The sequence below is a fragment of the Trichechus manatus genome, unplaced genomic scaffold, assembly GCF_000243295.1.
Source record: "Trichechus manatus latirostris isolate Lorelei unplaced genomic scaffold, TriManLat1.0 scaffold00097, whole genome shotgun sequence".
NCBI lineage: Eukaryota > Metazoa > Chordata > Mammalia > Sirenia > Trichechidae > Trichechus > Trichechus manatus.
Window position 1 is genome coordinate 2,594,865 of NW_004444033.1, and position 20,170 is coordinate 2,615,034.

The 20,170-nt window shown below is 38.8% G+C and overlaps 1 protein-coding gene across 1 annotated transcript in view; it reads left to right on the forward strand.

Moving 5' to 3' along the window:
• Nucleotides 1–20,170, forward strand: part of SND1 (staphylococcal nuclease and tudor domain containing 1) — a 503,780-nt gene that overhangs the window by 126,661 nt on the left and 356,949 nt on the right. The window lies entirely within an intron of this gene.

The following is a 20,170-nucleotide window of genomic DNA, read 5'->3' on the forward strand; positions in this document are numbered from 1 at the left end:
TACTATCCCCATTTGACAAATGAGGCAAGTAAAGCTCACAAAGGTTAAAATACTTGTCTAAGGTCAGTTAAAGAAAATGAAGGAGCACATACTTGAAGCAGATTGGCTTGATATCCAGGCTGCTCTGCCTGCTCTTCCTGTGGTGACGGTTTCTCAGCATGGGGTTGAGGGGATCTTGCTACTTCATGTCCTTACTCCATTCATAGCTGAGTATATTTGCTCCCTTCCTACTTTTTTCCTTCTTTCCCTGCTCTCCTAGTTATTTTAGTGAGCAGTTAACTGTATGCAGAGCGCATCACAGAAAGACATTTGTAAAAGAAAACAGAGCCCCTCCTCTCATGGAATTTACATTTCATGGCGTGGCCCTACTGTGAATTGCCACTGTTAAGGTAGGGGTTGTTAGTATATCAAGGGATTTATTTTATTTATTTACATATATGAAAAGAAGTATTTTCTTTCTTTAATTTTTGTATTATTTTAAATTTTTGATGTGCCTGGCAACAGGATTGAAACTTTGGTTTGGTTTCAACATTTACTGCTACCAGATCATGTGGTTTTGATAAATGTAAATGACATTTTTACAGTCGAACCTTCCTAATATGCTTTAATTACTGTAAAAGCCATTTTGATTTAGTGAAAAGTTGAAAGAAGGAATTTTCATAAGGAGATGCAGTTATTTCCATGTTTGTAAACTAATGGATTCCATGGGTGATGCAAACTGTTAACTCGCGTGCCTGCTAACTGAAAGGTTGGAGGTTCATGGTCACCCAGGGGCACCTCAGCAGAAAGGACTGGCAGTCTACTTCCAAAAAATCAGCTGTTGAAAACCCTGTGGAGGACAGTTCTATTCTGACACACAGGGATGAGGAGGGGGGTCATCGTATTTTGGAATTGACTAGAGGGCAGTTGGCAATTGGTATTGCTGACTGAAAGGTCAGTGGTTCAAACTCAACAGCTACTCCAAGGGAGAAAGATGTGGCAGTCTGCTTCCGTAAAGATTACAGCCTTGGAAACCCTATGGGACAGTTCTACTCTGTCCTGTAGGGTCGCTATGAGTCAGAATTGACTGGACAGCAACAGGGTTTTTTTTTTTTTTTGTTTGTTTGTTTGTTTTTCCTTTAATTGCTTGGTAGACTTCTGAAGAACCAGTTTAAATCATCTGGTTTAGGTATGTGATTTAAGGTAGTGTCTGTCAGACTTTTTTACTGTAAAATAACTCTTATCTTTGCAATTAATAAATATTTTGTGGGAGGTACTTTGAAACTGTAAATTATCATTTCTCATCGAACTTTTTATTATTTATTTGTATCAATATGGATAAGTTATAATCCATCACTATTATTTTTTGTTTTTATACTCAAAGTATCCCTGGTTTGACCAGTAGGAGCTCTTTTTTTTGTGGTTGTTGTTTACTGTTGTAGTTTAAGTGAAAGTTTACGTTTCAAGTTAGTCTGTTATACAAAAATTTATACATACATTGTTATGTGACCCTAATTGCTCTCCCTATGCTGTGACAGCACACTCCTCCTTTCCACCCCTGATTTCCCATGAGTAGGAGCTCTTTTAAGGTGACTCCTGTGGGTTTTTTTTTGTTTTTGTTTTTGACATGTCCCCATCATTCTTTGATCATTTGTTTGCTTTTTGGCATGAGATATTCCAGGCTTATCTTATACTTTTCCACCTCAGCCCTAGGATCAGCTGTTTGTCTAGAGTCTTGTTCCTTTTAGTAGAAAATGGTAGTTAGAAGTCAAGACCTTGGCAGTCCTTGCTAGTGGAATGTTGCTGTTCCCAGATGCTCTCAGTTCACAGAGCTGGAGAATATACTTACATCTATATTTATTTCTACAATTGTATTTATGTTGAAAACCATGAGTTCACACCAACACCTTTAATTCTAGTCCAACACCAAAGGGTTGATCTAGTGTTCACCCTTTCTGTATTTGTTACTCTCTTCTGCAACAGTCAGAAGCTAGACTTTTGTTTGATCAATCTTCCTGTGTGTATTTACTTGATCAATCTTCCAGTGTATAACCAAGTCTCCCATTTCTGCTCCATCTAGTCCCTTGGGTAGATGTCCCATGGTATATCAGTCAGCACTCCCCCTCCCCCCGCCCAACACATGAATACCCTGCTCAACATATTTGGGCTTCTGTACCCCCACCAGGTTGCTCCTCTATGTGGATGTCCTTCCTACCTTGGTTGGGCTCTTGACTCCTCATGACGGGCTGCTCCTCCATGGGCTCTCCTAAGCCAACTTGGGCTCCAGCACTGATGTGCCAGATGTGGACTAGACATGCCACCCTAGTCCACTCACATGCATGGATGGATTTAAGGTTCTTTGACTTCAAAGCTTCTTTAATCTATTCTGCTTATTTATTATTGAGTAACTGGATAACTATTGGAAAATGAATGGGCTTTAAAGGTTGGGCTAGTTTATGTCTGAAATCAGCTCTATCACTAGTTCTGAGACATTGAGAGGACAACTAAATTTAAATCTGTTTTTGAATCTGCAAAATGGGCTTAGTAATGCTGACCTTTCATGGCTGCTGTGTAGTAAATGAGGTTGAATAGGATAATATGTGTAAAGCATAGAAGACATTTAACAACATATCTTTCTTTTCATTTATAGAGAAATCGGATCACCTTCTTACAGTCATTTAAACAGAACACATTTAAACAGTATAAGGGGGAAAATCTGTTTGGCTTTAATAACAGTATTTATTTTGAACTTTACTGATTCTTTAGGAAAACCCTCTATGTGCATAGATGACAATAAGAAAAATTAACCATCAGGTTAATCTATAATTTCATGAGTCTCAAAAGATCATCTCTCCACCATATTTTGTCTTCCTGTCTTCTGTTTGCCATTTTAAGGGAAGAGTCTCTTTTTGTTTTAACCTAATTATCTCTGTATCTATTAGTCCTTTAAAGTGCTAGCTTTTTGTCTAACGGCTTCCCCTTTATTCGTTGTTCATTTGTTCATTCATTCATTCAAGCATCGAGGCCCTCCTGTGTGTCCAGGCATTTACTCATTGCTGGTATGGCAATGGACCTGATGAACTAGAAACTACATTGTAATTTCAAACTATATTTGAACAAATTTGTAGGTCATCAGAATTTCAGTTTATAGCATAATAGAATTTTCAGAACACGTTTAAACAGTATAAAAAGATTTCAAGTGGTTTATTGCTATCCAGATATACTTTAACTAGGACTTCTGGAAAGCACACGTCTCCATCTGCTTTTCTAGGCCACCTAGCTCTGTCATTTTGGCCATCAGATACAAGATTAGCATCCTGAAGAGTTTGAATATTTTGCCTGCATCTAATTACAGTTCACCTTCCCTGACTTCATCTAAATTAATCATCCTAAATCCAAACATGTTTCTTTTTGTGTGAGGGGTATGAAGATGTTGGGGAGGGGAATACTACTTTTTTAAATTTTACTGTGGTAAAATATGTATAAAAAAAGTTTACCATTTTAGTCATTTTTAAGTGTACAGTTCATTGACATTACTTTCACCATGTTGTGCTACTCCCACCACTATCCATTTCCAAAAGTTTCATAACACCCCAAACAGAAACTGAGTACCTCTTTATAGCAACAACACCCTTTGCCTCCACCTCCCAGCCCCTGGTAACTTCTATTCTGCTTTCTGTCTCTATGCATTTACCTATTCTAGAGATTTCATATGAGCGGGATCATACGATATTTGTCCTTTGTCTGACTTATTTTACTCAGCATAATGTTTTCAAAGTTCATCCATGTCATAGCATGTTATCAGAACTTTGTTTCTCTTTATGACTAATATTCCATTCTGTGTATGTATATACCACATTTTGTTTATCCATTCATCTGGAGGGAGTACTTTTCACATTTAAATTTAAATTCCTTTATAAAGAAAATCCCTAGATCTGAAGGAATTAATAACTAAAGCTGCCCATGGTTGTCACTGGCCAGCTGTAGTTTTGTGGGTTCTTTTGGAATTTCAAAGTGGGAAACCTCTGGCCACCCTCTCATCTGGTATATTGGGGTACTTTACCTCCTTGATTACCTGAGAAAATGTCAACTAAGGGAGGAAAGCTTAACAAAAAAGCATTACTACCAAGAATAGAAGTAAATTTACCGACACACAGACTTTTAAAACAAACATCATATTTAAATTGTTCTGTAACACTCAGCAGTCTCCATCCTTTTCTAGAAGCCTTCAGCGTTGAGTACCTGGAAGTTCTTGTTTTGACTACATTTCTTTATCTATTGTTCAGTGCTAGCATCACTCTGGTCTTGTTGGTCATTTGGCCCCATTTTTAACACCCAGCTTTTTTTGAGAGCTGTTGAAATTAGCCTTATCCCCCTGCCAGAAGCAAATGCCTTCCTCTTCATTGTTCAAAGCACTTGTGTTTTCTTAAATTACCTGGTTTTACTTTACCTTTGAAGGTGCACTGTTTTAGAACTGTTATGATTTACATAGCATTCTCCAAAGGCTTGTGCCTTGATATATTTTTGTTCAAAACTACTGGCTGTTTATGAACTTCCCAAAGAATTAATTTCAGATTAAATTGTTGGTCTTTGATGTTGATGCTGAGAACTATCTGGGGTCCTCGTTTATAGTTGTAATATGGCGGAAAGCGCTTTGGTGGAAGAGAAAGAGATCTGGCTTATCTTCCTTCATCTTCTACTTACGTGCTGCAGGTGAGAAGCCTAACCTCTTTGAGCTGATTTCATTATCTGAAGGCTAGATCAGGAGGAGCACATGGAAATGTTCTCTGGGGTCACGTTAGTAACCTACATGTATTAGGCAGCCTAGTCTAGAAGAGAGAAGACTTTGCCCTAGCTTTTATGTCTAGAGCTATGACTGAGCCCCAAGTTACGCTGACTCTTCTTTGCGTCAGCCTTGATGCTAAGTAACTTCGAAACTGAACTCACAGCTGTCCCACTTTTGTAAAATCTTATTCATTTTGTTTCTGAAGGAATTAATTTTGAAAGAAATTGTGTATGCAATGGCGTAATATCCTTTGCTGTTGGGACCAAGTAGTCAAACTGGCTAAATACGTGGGTGGCTTCATACAATGTACATAATCTTTGTTGGAGTAGTCACCTCCTTAAGGCATTATCTAAGGAAAGAGTTTAAAAGAGGAGCCAGGTTTTGTGCCTGAAGTACTCACTGTAGCTTGATAGCTCAGAAAAAGTAAAAGTAGTCTAAATACCCAGACATAAGGAAATAGTTTAGTAGATTATGGAATATTAATTGGTCCAGTAAGGGTTTTTTTTCTTTCTTTTTTTTTTTTAATTGAGTTTTAACTCTTGGTAAAGCGCAGATATATCTTAAGTGTACGGTTTGATGAATTTTTTACATGTGTGTTTAGCTATGCATTCCGAATCTGTAGCGATCAAAATTTATAAAGATTATTTAGGATACAGTGCTGAGTGATAAAAAAAGCAAAGCTCATTTTATTTATACTACAGTTATGATTGTGTGAAAATATGTGAGCATATGGTAAAAGACAAAGGGAACGGTTTTTAGGGCAGAGTTAAACAATTATGTTCGTGTAAAGTTGAGCAAATTTTTTCTTTTTGAGTTCCCTTAGGAAGGTTTTCTTTTTACCAGATTTGGCTATATAAATAACTCTTCTACTGAAAAGATGATTTTTTAATGAGAAAGCTTCACGTGAAACCTCTTCTGCAGTGGGCTCCTCTTCCCGTCAGTGACTGCAGCCTCTCATTTGTATTCCTCTAAAACTGGTTCTCAAGGTTTTTGGTTTGAGAACTAGTTTATTCTTAAAAGCTATTGAGGACTCCAAAGAACTATTGTTTGTGTGGGTTATATCTTCTGATGTTTACTGTATTAAAAATAAAACTGAGAAATTTAAAAATATTTATTTAATTCTTTTAAAATAACAATAAGACCATTGCATGTTAACATAAATAACATAGTTTTTATAAAAAGTAACTATATTTTCCAGAAAACGTATTGGAAAGAGTGATATACTATACTACTTTTTTTTTTTTCAAATCTGTTTAATGTGTGACTTAATAGAAGACATCTGGAATCTCATATCTGCGTTCTGGATTATCTCTGTTTTGATATGTTATTTTGGTTGAAGTATTTGTAGAAATTCTGGCCTTAAGCATGTAAGTAGTTGGAGAAAGGAGGAAAAGGGGAGACCAGTAGTTCTTGGTTTATGAATTGAGAATTGTTGCTCTTACACAACAATGTTTTCCAGTTGGCATTGTGAATCACCTTGAACTATGTTACCTGAAATCCAGACAAATCTTTTGACTTGAAGTATGTACGGCTATAGATTGTGGGAGTTTTTGTGATAAAGAAAAGATAACCAAAACCAAACCAAACTCATTGCTGTCCAGTTGATTCCAAACTCATAGCGACCCTATGGGACAAAGTAGAACTGTCCCATAGGATTTCCAAGGAGCGCCTGGTGGATTCAGACAGCTGGCTTTTGGTTAGCAGCTGAATGCTTAACCACCGCGCCACCAGAGCTCCAAAGATATCATCTACAAATTGATATCTTCTGACATTCCACTTATTTTGGTCACTTACAGTGGAAACTTAGACAAAATAATAGCCTGAAAGAGAGCAGATGTGCTCTCTAATTACACTTAGGGAAGATAAGAAATCCCTGGAATTTCTAGCTTGCAGCCCTGTTGTCAGTGAACAGAAATACTGCATCTAGAATTGTGTTTTGTGAGTCCCTGTTTAATATGCAATGGCAGCTGTTTTTCTGAACATTTGGGACTCTCCCACCATTATTTTTATAAACACAGTACTGGTTCTCAAACATGCCCAGGTGACAAAACTCCTGGAACTCAGGGCACATAGAAATATTTAATGCTGTCATTCTAATCTGGGATAATTCTGGTAGGAAATATATGTATGTTATATAAAATAAAGCATATGTATGTACCCACCAAGTTGTAGTCAAATTAAGCATGATTTTTTGTTTCCAGTTATTTCTACTAATAGTAGCTTGATATTTGTTCATTGATTTATTGACATTTGATAGCAAGTGCTCTTTGTGAGTAAAGAAAAAAGTATGGGCAAAAATCCCAAACTAAGAATATTCTATTTACTAACTTAATTTTTGGTAGCATTGTTGTTATATTTTTTAAGTTAAGGATGATGACACTTTTTCTACATGGAAGGACCAGTATTCAAGAAGAGCATAGTTTGAGAACTACTGAAATATATTGTCAAAGTATATTAAGTCAGTTTCACATAATGATATAATTATTTATTGGTCAGCATACAATTCCAACATACTTATTATGGGTTTCACAACAGTTATCTGAAGATTGTTACTGGCTTTCTACCTATTGACAATAAAAAGTTTTTGATTTGTTTTGCCAGAGGAGCTGTCTCCCATTTCCTACATAATTTGTAGCTTCACATTTCTTCAGGTTAGCTCCATTGAGTAGGCAAGACATGCATGCATGTGTGAAGTATTTCAACAGGGCAATCTGGCTTTTCATAGTCCTTAACTCTGGAAGGAGTCCACATCCTCATTAGATTTCTGATGTTGCTGTATTGCAGATGCTGCTGATGGCTTTCTCTGCCCTGGGCCACCATCTTCAGTTTGCTTGGTGTAGAGTAGAATAACAAAACCAGGCCAAATCAGAACCTTGACACGCACGTAACAGACTGTGGCTATTGTCAGAATGTCTTTTAATGTTTTTGTATTTGAACTTGCTTGGAGCTGATTTTTAGAAATCCCGTCTTTCTCATTTTCTGTTTGCATTTCTGTGTCATAGTAACGGATTTGGGATCAGAAAAAGAATAATTTGTAAGTTGGTACCAAATGATGTTTCCGGGACTGGTTTGCAGGATCAGATGTGAGGCTTTCAAATTGGAACCTTTTCTAATGGACCCCTGGGAAATGTCTTAGCTAAATTGCAGCAGTGACTGGTGAAGTCAGTCGAGGTAAATTGCTCCCATTGCTGAGGGTTCAGAAACCAGGCAGCTGAAGCTGAAATTCCAGGGGAAATTGGGCAGAACTGTTACCGCAGTGGCGGGTCTGAGCTGCCTGCCGCAGAAGCCAATACTGAGACGGGTGAGGTGAGTAGCAAGAGGGTTTTTATTGTATATTGATATACAGGAGACAGAGGGGAATGAGCTCCTCCAAAATCTGCCTCCCATCTGGAGGCTGATCAGAGGATTATATAGGAAGAAATCAAAGTCCAAGGAATTTTTGGGATGTTGGTTCCCCTCTGGGGTGGCTGGCCACATTAACCATGCTCCAGACATGGTGACCTTTTGATGCCATCCTGGTTTCCACCACAAGATGATTTTTCCTTGTTCAGGCATTTTACTTCCAGATTTTATAACTTGTTGTTCTACCTCCCAAAGAGAAACTTAGGTTAATTTTAAGCTTTTAGAAAATCATGGGAAAACAGGAGGGAAGAGAGAAGGAAAATAAATCAGAATCATAGGAGTGTGCAGTAGTGAACTATGCAAGCTATGCATTAGCAATACTACAATACCCGAGACGCTAGGCCTACACAGCTAACAATAAATGTGAAATTCCCATGCAGCCCCTTTCAGAATTATTGCAGATTGTTTCGCCCTTGAATAAAGAAGGGGACTGGTGTCGCTGTTGATGAATGGGAGGAGATTAAAGCCTGATTTTTGCAATGAATTGATAAAATGCTCTTTGGGAAGCTAGAGAGAAATTTATGAAAAGACCATTAGAATCAGTTAGGTGATTCTTTTCAACATTGGCTACACATTTTATCTAAGAACACTCCTCAATAACACTGGACTATCTAGTAGTTTATATCAGAAAAGTAGCACCAGGAAACTTTTTGTGGTATTTAACCTTTAGTGAGCCCAGAGGTTGAGAGGTCACCCAGGTTATTTCTCAATTCTATTTAACAATTCACTACTGAGCATTTTTTATTTGCATTTAGAAAAATGAACTTGGCTGACTTTGTTTGTAGGGATGTGTTAGAAGTCATCAAGAAAATATTTGTGTTTGGTATTCTGATGACCTGGGTTATATCTGGCCTAAACACATACTGTTTGAGGAAGTCACTTAAACTCTCTGCAAATGCATCACAGAATTGTATGATAACATCAGGTCCTTTGTAATTGGTAAAACGCTATACTAACAACATCTGTCCATTATGCTGAATCTCTGATAGTAAGTGTAGAGAGCTCTAAATTAAAGACCAAGCTTAAATCCTTAAATAAGGATTTCGTGGCTGGAAGCATTCTGAACCACAGCCCATTGAGTTGGTGGGTACAATGTGAATGTCCGAGAACACAACTTTCTGTGTGTTCTCTCGATGGAGACAGTTATTTATACTTTACCTCTCACTGTCCCGTGGAAACAGTTCCTTTGTAGAAGCCCAGATCTTTCTTTTATCAAGGACAATAAAGGACTTGATGGCTCCCTTAGCTGATGAGAATTCTGTAACCATCACTTGTAAGGACTGAACTTAATATAATTAGTACGCTTGCTGCTCTCCCACACCCATCAGACGATCGTCTTTTGATCCAGCTTTCTTTTCCTCTTTCTTCACTTATAAGCATTGGGATGTTTACTCAGCATTCACATTGTAATATTACTTGGATGAGTTTGGCATCATATCATTAGAAAGCCAGAATTTATGTTTAATGCCGAAGGCGGAAATTGGCGTAGAATTGCTACAACGCTATCAACTCTGCCTTCCAGGAGTCGAGACTTTGGAGTACTGACGGGTGATTGGTTTGTGTGGACTCTCCATCTTCAGATCACTAGTTAATAGCCCCTTTCTTACTGTTTTCCCCACCACTCTGTCCATGTCTAATTTAGGCCGAGTTCCTCCAGGCTCTGGTGCCCATGTTCTGTGGTTTGTAAAGTGCTGTGTACTTTTATAGCCTCTATAAATAACAGAACATAGCTCATGGCAATAACAGTGTGGCACCCTGCATGTATGAGAGTGTGTGTTAGAGAGAAAGAGCCAGGGGAGAGACATGTATCTTGGGTACGAGATGTCTGCCAGGCAAAACTCTTCATTGCCTCATACTGATCAAACTGCTGCTGATTTTTGTTCAGTTTTTAGTAAATGACATACCTTTACCTTTGGGGCATTTTATGTATTGAAACTAGGTTTGGTGATCCCCCCACCCCCACCCCCAGTGTAGCCGAGATGAAGGGAGAAAGGCTGGTTCACAGCATGACGAGGTTTCTAGCCAGATGCCGGCCTGCTAGGGGCCCAGCTTCCCACCCGGCTTCCTGTTTTGTGGCAGTGCATCACCACAGACGCTGTGCGTGTCTGGGAGAAGGGCAGCTAGGAACTAGAAGGCATTTCTGTTAGCCCTGTCAATATAGTTTGATAAAATGCAAATGTAACTAAAATGGTCAACTTCCAATTAAAAGGCTCCAGCAGGGAGTCTGTTTTGATAATGAAAGTGATTAAGAAGGCTCTCTTTTCTTTTGCTATGAGTGTTCAGCTAAAATGGCTTGGTTTTCTGTCTGTAATTGGACTCTGCTAATGAGGTTCTAATAACTCTTAGGTTCTAATAATGATTTTCACAAATCTATTAGTTCTCGTCCATTGCAGTGATCAATGCTGGGGACCAAGAAGAATGCAATTTCTGAATTGTATTGGCATATAGGGTCCTTAATGCCAGTTCTCCCTCATTCTAAGGACTAAACATGAGTAAACATTTATTTCCTCCAGTTCGGTAATCCAGGTATATCCTAAACCACTTGCCACTGGGTCAGCTCTGACTCATGGCAGCCTCATGTGTGTCAGAGTAGAACTGTGCTCTGTAGAGTTTTCAGTACTGCTTTTTAAGAGGTAGATCACCAGGCCTTTCTTCTGAGGTACCTCTGGGTGGACTCAACCTCCAACCTTGAGTGTGTTAACCATTTGTACAACCCAGGGTCTCCAGGTGTATCTATGTGTGCATAAAGCCAAACATAAATGGTGTTATGGATTGAACTGTGTCCTTCCAAAATATGTGTTATAAAGTGGCTAACTCGAGCTACAGCTGCTAACCAAAACATCAGCAGTTTGAATCTACCAGCTGCTGTTTGGAAATCCTATGGGGCAGTTCTGCTCTGTCCTATAGGGTAGCTATGAGTCAGAATCAACTTGACAGCACTGGGTTTGGTTTTGGTTTTTATACCTGTGATTATAATCCCATTTGGGAATGAAGTTTCTTAGTTATGTTAATGAGACAGAATTAGTATAGGGTGTGTCAATCTCTTTTGAGATAGAAGAAATTAAACAAGCAAGCAGAAGAAGCATAGATGGGGGAAGAGAGATGCCATGCCACATGAAGATCACCAAGGAACCAAGGGACAAGCACCTTCCCCCAGAGCTGACAGAGAGAAAAAGCCTTTCTCTAGAACCATGCTGTAAATTCAGACTTCCAGCCTCCTAAACTGTGAGAAAATAAATTTCTGTTTGTTAAAGCCACCCCCTTAAGGTATTTCTGTTACAGCAGCACTAGATGACGAAGACACATGATATATCAGTGCTTATGTCTGGAATTGCCTTTAAAACCTGCAACTTACAGGCCTTGTAGAGTTGCTTTTGGTGTGTAAAGGGAGGGACACAATAAACTTCTCCACAGAATTAATTGCAGACTAGGTACCATCTGAATCCTAGTTTCTTGAGAGTCTGTGAAGTCTCTTCAGGCCCTTTCCTCCGTATATACCTGGCAGCCTGAGTAACAGCATAGAAGAGAATTTTCTGGTAAAACTGGGCTGGATAATTAAATATGCTATAGCTCCTCAACCAACATATTCTGGGACGTGCATTGAGTTAGAATATTTGTCAGGAGTGGGCTGCCATGTTTATCTCTCAGCACCTCATTAACAGCCTGTCACCTCCATCTTTCCTCATTAGGTTCAGTGTTTGTATTCTCCCTGATTTTAATAAAAGTCTGTATTTTCAGAGTCTGTTTTTCTACCCTGTTCACTGCTCTTTCTCAACAGACCTATGTGTTTGTTTTGTGTCACTTCTGCCTTATGACAGACTAGTGAGGCAGAGTATGTCTCTCTAGTAGAGGCAGATTACAAGGGCGCTGAGAGGCAGATAACCATCCTGGGTACGCTCAGTCACTCAGTGGCCACCATGTTTGCTTTGTGACTTAGCTTCATAGTCTTTTGTCTCAGGATTCTGGCCTTGTCAGCATAGCCATCTGTGTGGAATCACTGGGGACTATTATGGAGCAAAGAGAGTTTCTATGATCTTTATATTTGAGGAGTGTTTTTAAAGGAAACGATAAAAGTGGCTAAGGATTTGGAGGTGATGAGACTTGTCTTTGTGTGAACATTCCTGTCTTTGGAAGAGCTGTTTTTCTCTGGTTTCAAACTGAAATAGATGGTGTTCATATTATTTGTGGCCAATCAAATAGGGGAGTGTAGTTTTTTGTTTAAATATCGGAATGACATATTACAGTGGAGTGGTATCTTACTGGGGACTAGAGTCTAAGGTCAGAGTATGAGATGAAAATTGTGTATAGTGAAAATTACCTTTGACAGTCCCTTTAGTGTCATTTTGCTCACACTGAAGTGCTTCAGGATGGTCAGTGTATTGTCTAAGATCAGAAACAGTTTAAAGTCAAGTCCTTTCTGTTTGGAGAGGAATTGGGAGGGGCAGGGCTGGATAGAACACCAGCAATATTTAAAGTTATTTCTCTCCGTCTCTCCCTCCTTCCCTCTTTCCGTTGCTTTTTCTCTCCCTTCCCGCTCCTCTATCCTTCCTTCTGAGAGAATACAGTTAAATTCCAATAAGTTGAATATGTGTATGAGGCAAATTCTTGGTCATCGTCATACCTCTTAGAGTTCATAGTGAATTGCCCTTGTGATTCCTATAGATATAGAGATTGAATTGGGGATAGACAAGCTATACTGGTGAAAATGTGTCACCTGCAGACCCAGAATTAATAGTGTTCCAGAAAGAGGGCTTGAAGTTGTTTCTAGAGGCCCAGAAGCATTAGGTAGAGTGTTTTGAAGAAGCAGCAGTGCTGTACCACTAAACCCTGCTTTCTGGGGTGGCGGACTCATCAGAAGCCTGGGTTGTCTGTCCACAGAGCAGGGAGGGTATGCTCTTTCTGCTGTATGTCGGGATGCCGACATGTTTGCTGAAATCTTTGTGCCATTCCAACAAACCAGCTGATTGCTGTCAAGTCACTTCTGACTGATAGCGAACGCATACGGTTTCAAAGGCCGTAAATCTTTACGGAAGAAGACTGCCACATCTTTCTCCCAAAGAGCTGTTGGTGGTTTCGAACCACCGACCTTCTGGTTAGCAGTCGAGCGCTTTAACCACTGCGCTACGAGCATTCCCTTTTTGTGCCATTAGAAGGTGACTTTTCCAACCTAGTGTACTGAGTGATTACTGAATTCTGAGGGCTGTTTTGGTTTCTCCCTAACACTTGTCCAGTTAACTCGGATTACATCTTTTTCTGGTGGTCTTTCCCTGGTGTCTCTTTTGTTAGGTATATTCTGACCAGTTCCTTGTCCAGGTCTGTTTACTCTGTGGATCTTGTTCCTGAGTAGGGTTCATTGAAATGTGTCTTTTTCTTCCTCTGCATAATACTGGCAGAGTCTTTAAAAAAAAGAATCTTTTTTTTTTTGTGTGTGTGTGTATGTATTTTTAGTATGAAATTCCATACCTGTGTATCTTCTTGTATCTTCTGTCTTCCTTTTCCATTACAGAGGCAGCTGTATTAACTGGAACAGTGCCCTTTTGTGGCCCACTACTGGAGTATGCATTACTTAATCCTCTCTGGCTTTTTAAACATCCAGCCTGTAATGAATTAAATAGTTTTTGACTCTTCCTGATAAGGATATTTATGGGTCAGGCTGGCAGAATTCCACGGAAGCACATTAGTGTCTCCTTTGAGTTGACGCATTTATGTAGAGGCGTCCTTTCGAACGGAGGGAAATGGAAAGGCTTCAGTGGGACCTCTCGCCTGGCCTTCCAGCTTTGTGCCACTCACCTTCACCAGAGTGTGGTGTGCCAGGCTGTGAAGACTGAGTCCAGAAGGTCTGAAACGCATAGTGTTATGTTCATTCATTGAACAGACATTTCTTTAGCACCTCTATAGAATTTAAATAGTCTTCAGGGCCATGTTAGTTACTGAGGGGCCACAAAGATATTTCAGAAAGCAGATGGGGGTGGTGGGTAGGTGAGTCAGGATAAGAAAGAAAGAAATACAACGCGAAGTAGAATAAAAGTGCTGTAAGAGAGAGAGGCACAAAAGCAAAATACCAAAGAAATTCAGAGGAAGAAAGAAGTTTGAGGGTTGAGAGATTATATAGCTTGATGGCACTGTTGTTGTTAGCTGCCTTCGAGTTGGCCCCCAACGCACGGCAACCGTATGCACAATGGAACAAAATGCTTCCCACACCATCTTTGTGATCAGTTGCAGATTAGACCGTTGTGGTCCATGGGATTTTCATTGGCAGATTTTCGGAAGTAGTTTGCCAAGCCTTTCTTCCCAGTCTGTCTTAGTCTAGAAGCTCTGCTGAAACCTGTTCAGCATCATAGCAACACGCAAGCCTCCACTGACGGATGGTGGCTGCGCATGAGGTATATTGGCTGGGAATCGAACCTGGGTCTCCCAGCTGGTACTAATAGTAAACAGCACGTACTATTTATAACATGTTTTCCCTGTGCCAGGCACTGACCTAATGGCTTTACCTGCACTATCTAATTGGTTGGTGAAGTTTTATTATCTTCATTTTGTACATAAGGAAACTGAGGCTTGGAAAGGTCAAGTCACTTGCGCAAGGTCAGACAGCTGGGAAGTGGAATCTTTGGGAATCTAATCCAGGCCTGGCCCACAGGCTGTACTTTTAACCACTGCATCTTAACTGTTTAAAGTCTCTCATTTTTCAATTCATTGCTCTATCTAGGTCACCAGTTCTTTCAATTAAAAAAAGTGTGGTGAAATGAATGTGCTGAGTTATTTGTGTTATGTAGAATGCTTATTGCTATTTCATGCTATACACTTAATTGCTTCTATATGCTTATTGCTTAATTACATCAAATGCAGTAGTCCCTTTATCGTTTTTCTGCAAAACAGACCCTTATTTACTGTGATTTACTCAGACCAAAAAGAGGGAGTGCTAATTTTTAATTTTGGTAGCCAGGGTTCTTTAGGGTAATGATTTCTGTACAGGTGCACGGCTAGTGCACTGGCCAAAGTGTGTGTCTGGTCAGAACGTAGCTATTCAGCAAGGAAGCATCAAACAGCTGTCACCGTGCAGCATCTTTTCCAGGCACCATGGTGACATCTGGACTCAGTATTTTGGTGTAAGAGAAATGATTCTTGCTAATTGTATTGTCACAGGATCATACATCAAACAGAGCTGGGGGCTGTGTGTTTCTGCCAGTTTCCTTCTGATCATTATTCACCCTGAGTTATGCAAAGAAAATGATCAGCTTTGGGGACCACAGGCTAATTCTTGGCATACACATACTATTGGTTTCCCGAAGGACCACTTTAAATTTCTTTGTTTTCCCTAGATTGGTGTAAGTAACTTGGATGGGTGATGAGTGGCCAGGCCGTAAGTTAGTTAGGTGCCTTCTGTGTTCCAGCTCTTCCATGGAACCCCAACATAGTCTTAACCATTTGAGGAGCCCTGATGGCACAGTGTTAGGAAGTACAGCTGCTAACCAAAAGGTTGGCAGTTCAAATCCACTAGCCGCTCCTTGGAAACCCTATTGGGCAATTCTACTCTGTCCTGTAGGATAGCTACAAGTTGGAATTGACTCGACGGCAGCGGGTTTTTTTGTTTTTGTTTTTTTTTTGCAGGTAGAGTGATTATGCTTCATAAGAATCATAAACAATGAATGTAAGGGGTGGAAAGAACTGAAGAGTAGTGTTTGCCAGTAAGATTTTTCAACTGCGATAGGTGAAACATAGAACTTTTTATTTAATGAAATATATCCTACATTCTTGACCTTATTGAAGATATACCATGTTTATTTATGTATTCTTTTTTTTCTTTTTGGTGCTTTAGGTGAAGGTTTACAGAGCAAATTAGTTTCCCATTCAATAGTTTATACACAAATTGTTCTATGACATAGGTTGTAATCCTTGCAGTGTATCAGCACTCCTCCCGCTTACCACCCTGAGTGTCCCGTTTACATTCGTCCAGTTTTCCTGCCCCTTCCTGCCTTCTCGTCTTCGCTTTTGGGCATATGTTGTCCTTTGGTCTCATGTAGATGATTGTTCTAAGGAGCACTTTCCTCATGTGTGTTATTGTTTATTTATAGGCCTGTCTATTATTTGGCTGAAAGCCTTTGGGAATGGCTTTAGTTCTAAGTTAGAAGGGTGTCCAAAGGCTGTAGTCTCAGGAGTTCCTCCAGGCTCTCTCAGACCAGTAAATCTGTTTTTTTTTTTAAATGAATTTGAATTTTGTTCTATATTTTTTCCCCTACCCTAACTGGGATCATCTATTGTGATTCTGGTCAGAGCTGTCGGTAGTGGTAGCCGGGCACCATCTAGTTCTTCTGGTCTCAGGCTGGTGGAGGCTGTGTTTGCTGTGTTCTGTTAGCCCTTCCTTGAATCTTTGGTTTTCTTCACTCTCCTTCTTTTGCTGCAGATGGAAAGAGACCAATAGTTGTAGCTTGAATGGCCAGTTGCAAATTTTTAAGACCCCATATGCTACCCACCAAAGTAGGATGTAGAACTTTTTCTTTATGAACTGTGTTATGCCAGTTGACTTACATGTCCCCCAGGACTGTGGTCCTTAGCCTTCAAGCCCAGTAACTCAGTCCCATGAGGTGTTTGGTTACATCTAGGTTGTTTCCATGAGTGTACCCCCTGTGTGCTGTTATATATATGAATATACATGCACCACATATGAATATGTGTGTAGAAATATCCACAGCCAAACCTATATATGAACTTGGTATACTCACATACGCCCTCCCCAACCTATTCGGCATACATATCTACCTATGTATCTACTCATAAATTATTGTTTGTTATTACTGTTGCAGGATTATATATGTTATAGTATTTCCCTTTGTTGCCTTTTACTCTTGTGTACCCCTCAGTGTCTTCCTTGCCTTGGTTATGTTGTACTGACTTCCCCCATATTGTGTACTGCCTTTCTCTTCACCAAAGTTAACATGTGTCTAGTCGCTAGTTAGTGATTTTTCCCTCCCTCCCCCTCTCATCCCTGATAACCATCAAAAAATGTTTCTTTCTGTGTGTAAACCCTTTCTTGACTGTTTATAATAGTGGTCTCATACAATATTTGTCCTTTTGTGATTGACTTATTTCACTCAGCATAATGTCCTCTAGATTCACCCATGTTGTGAGATGTTTCATGGATTCATCATTATTATTTATCGCTGCGTAGTATTCCATTGTGTGTATGTACTACATTTTATTTATCCATTCATCCATTGATGGGCACTTAGGTTGTTTGCATCTTTTTGCTATTGTGAATAATGCTACAGTGAACATGGGTGTGCATATGTCTATTCTTGTCATGGCTCTTACTTCTCTAGAATATATACCTAGAAGTGGGATTTCTGGATTATATGGTAATTCTATTTCTAGCTTTTTAAGGACGCGCTATCCCCTTTTCCATAGGGTTATACCATTTTACGTTCCCACTAGCACTGTATAAGAGTCCCCATCTCCCCACAATCTCACCAGCATTTGTCATTTTCTGTTTTTTTGATCAGTGCCATTATTGCTGGGGTGAGATGGTATCTCATTTTAGTTTTGATCTGCATGTCTCTAATGGCTAATGATTGTGAGCATCTCTTCATGTTTTTGTTAGCCGCCTGCATGTCTTCTTTGGTCAAGTGTCTGTTCATGTCCTTTGCCCATTTTTTAATTGGATGTTTGTCTTTTTGTTGTTGAGGGTGTTAAACGTTTCTATAGATTTTAGAGATTAGACCCTTGTGGAATATGTTGTAGCTAAAGATTTTTTTCCATTCTGTAGGTTCTCCTTTTACTCTTTTGGTGAAGTCTTTTGATGAGCATAAATGTTTAATTTTTAGGCAATCCCAGTTATCTAGTTTATCTTCTGCTGTTTGTGGATTTTTAGTTATGTTTGCTGGTTTATTTATGCGGTATATTAGGGCCCTAAGTGTTGTTCTTATTTTTTCTTCCATAATTTTTTTTTAGTTTTAGGTTTTACATTTAGGTCTTTGATCTGTTCTGAGTTAGTTTTTGTGTATGGTGTGAGGTATAGATCCTGTTTCCTGTTTCTGCAAGTGGATATCCAGTTTTCCAGCACCATTTGTTAAAGAGACTCTCTCTTCCCTGTTTAATGGACTTTGACCTACTGTCGAAGATCAACTGTCCATAGGTGGATGGGTTTACTTTTGAGTTCTCAATTCTGTTCCATTGGTCCATGTGTCTCTCGTAGTACCAGTACCAGGCTGTTTTGACTGCCGTGGCTGTATAATAGGTTCTGAGATTGGGAAGTATGAGACCTCCTACTTTGTTTTCTTCTTCAGTAATCCTTTGCTTTTTCGGGACCTCTTTCTTTTCTATCTAAAGTTAGTGATTAGTTTTTTCATCTCATTAAAGTATGATGTTGGAATTTACATCCAGATTATGTTATATCTGTAGATGGCTTTAATATTGACTTTTTCACAATGTTAAGTCTTCCTGTCCATGAGCATGTTATGTTTTTCCATTTGTGTAGGTTTTTTTTGGTTTCTTGCCAGTAGTGTTTTGTGATTTTCTTTGTATAAGTCTTTTACGTCTCTAGTTAGATTTATTCCTAATTATTTTATCTTTTTGAGGTCTGTTGTAAATGTTTTTTTTCTCTTTTTTTCTGATTAACTGTTTCAGAGTTCTCTTTGTTGGTGTATAGTAATCCAACTGATTTTTGTATGTTAATCTTGTACCCTGCCACTCTGCTGAATTCTTCTATTAGTTCCAGTCGCTTTCTTGTGATGTCTCTGGGATTTGCTCTGTATATGATCATATCGTCTGCAAATAGGGATAGTTTTACTTCTTGTTACCAAATTGTATGCCCTTTATTTCCCTTTCTTGCCTTATTGCTCTAGCTAGGACTTCCAGTATACTATTGAATAAGAGTGGTGATAAAGGGCATCCTTGTCTGGTTCCTATTCTCAAAGGGAATGCTTTCAGGCTTTCTCCATTGAAAATAATATTGACTGTTGGTTTTTGTATAAATGCCCTTTATTATGTTGAGGCATTTCCCTTTCCTTTCTATTTTGTTGAGAGTTTTTGTCAAGAATGAGTGTCAGACTTTATCAGATGCCTTTTCTGCATTGATTGAGATGATCATGTGATTCTTATTTGTTTTACTTATGTGGTGAATCACATTGATTGATTTTCTAATGTTGAACTATCCTTGCATATCTAGTATGAATCTCGCTTGGTCATAATGTAATATTTTTCTGATATGCTGTTGTATTCTGTTAGCTAGAATTTTGTTGAGAATTTTTGTGTCTATATTCATGAAGGATATTAGTCTATAATTTTCTTTTTTAGTGGTGTCTTTGCTGCCTGGTTTTGGTATCAGGGTTATGTTTGTTTCATAGAATGAATTCAGGAATATTCCATCCTTTTCTATGTTCTGTAATATTTTGAGTAGAATTGATGTCATCTCTTCTTTGAATGTTTGGTAGAATTCTCCAGTGAAGCAGTCTGGGTCACGGCTTTTTTTAAAATCACTTCAGTTTCTTCTTTTGTTACGGATGTGTTCAGATTTTCTACCTCAGTTTGTGTTAGTTTAGGCAGGTAGTGTGTTTCTAGAAATTTGTTGATTTCTTTTAGGTTTTCAAATTTGTTGCAGTATAGTTCTTCATAGTATTCTGTTATGATCCTTTTTTATTTCAGATGGTTCTTTTGTAATGTCACCGATCTCAGAAATATTTGGGTTATTTGTATCTTCTTTTCTTTTGTCAATTTGGCCAGTGGTCTGTCAATTTTATTAATCTTTTCAAAGAACCACTTCTAGGCTTGTTGAGTCTTTTGATTGTTTTTCTGTTTTTTGTTTCGTTTATTTCTGTTCTGATCTTTATTTTTCCTTTCTTCTGATGGCTGTGGGCTTCCTTTGTTGTTCTTTTTCTATTTGTTTGAGTTGTAGGGTTAAAGTATTGATTTTGGCTGTTCTTTTTTGATGTATGCATATATTGTTATAAGTTGACCTCTGCGTACTGCTTTTGCTATATTCCAAAGTTTTTAGCATGTTGTGTTTTT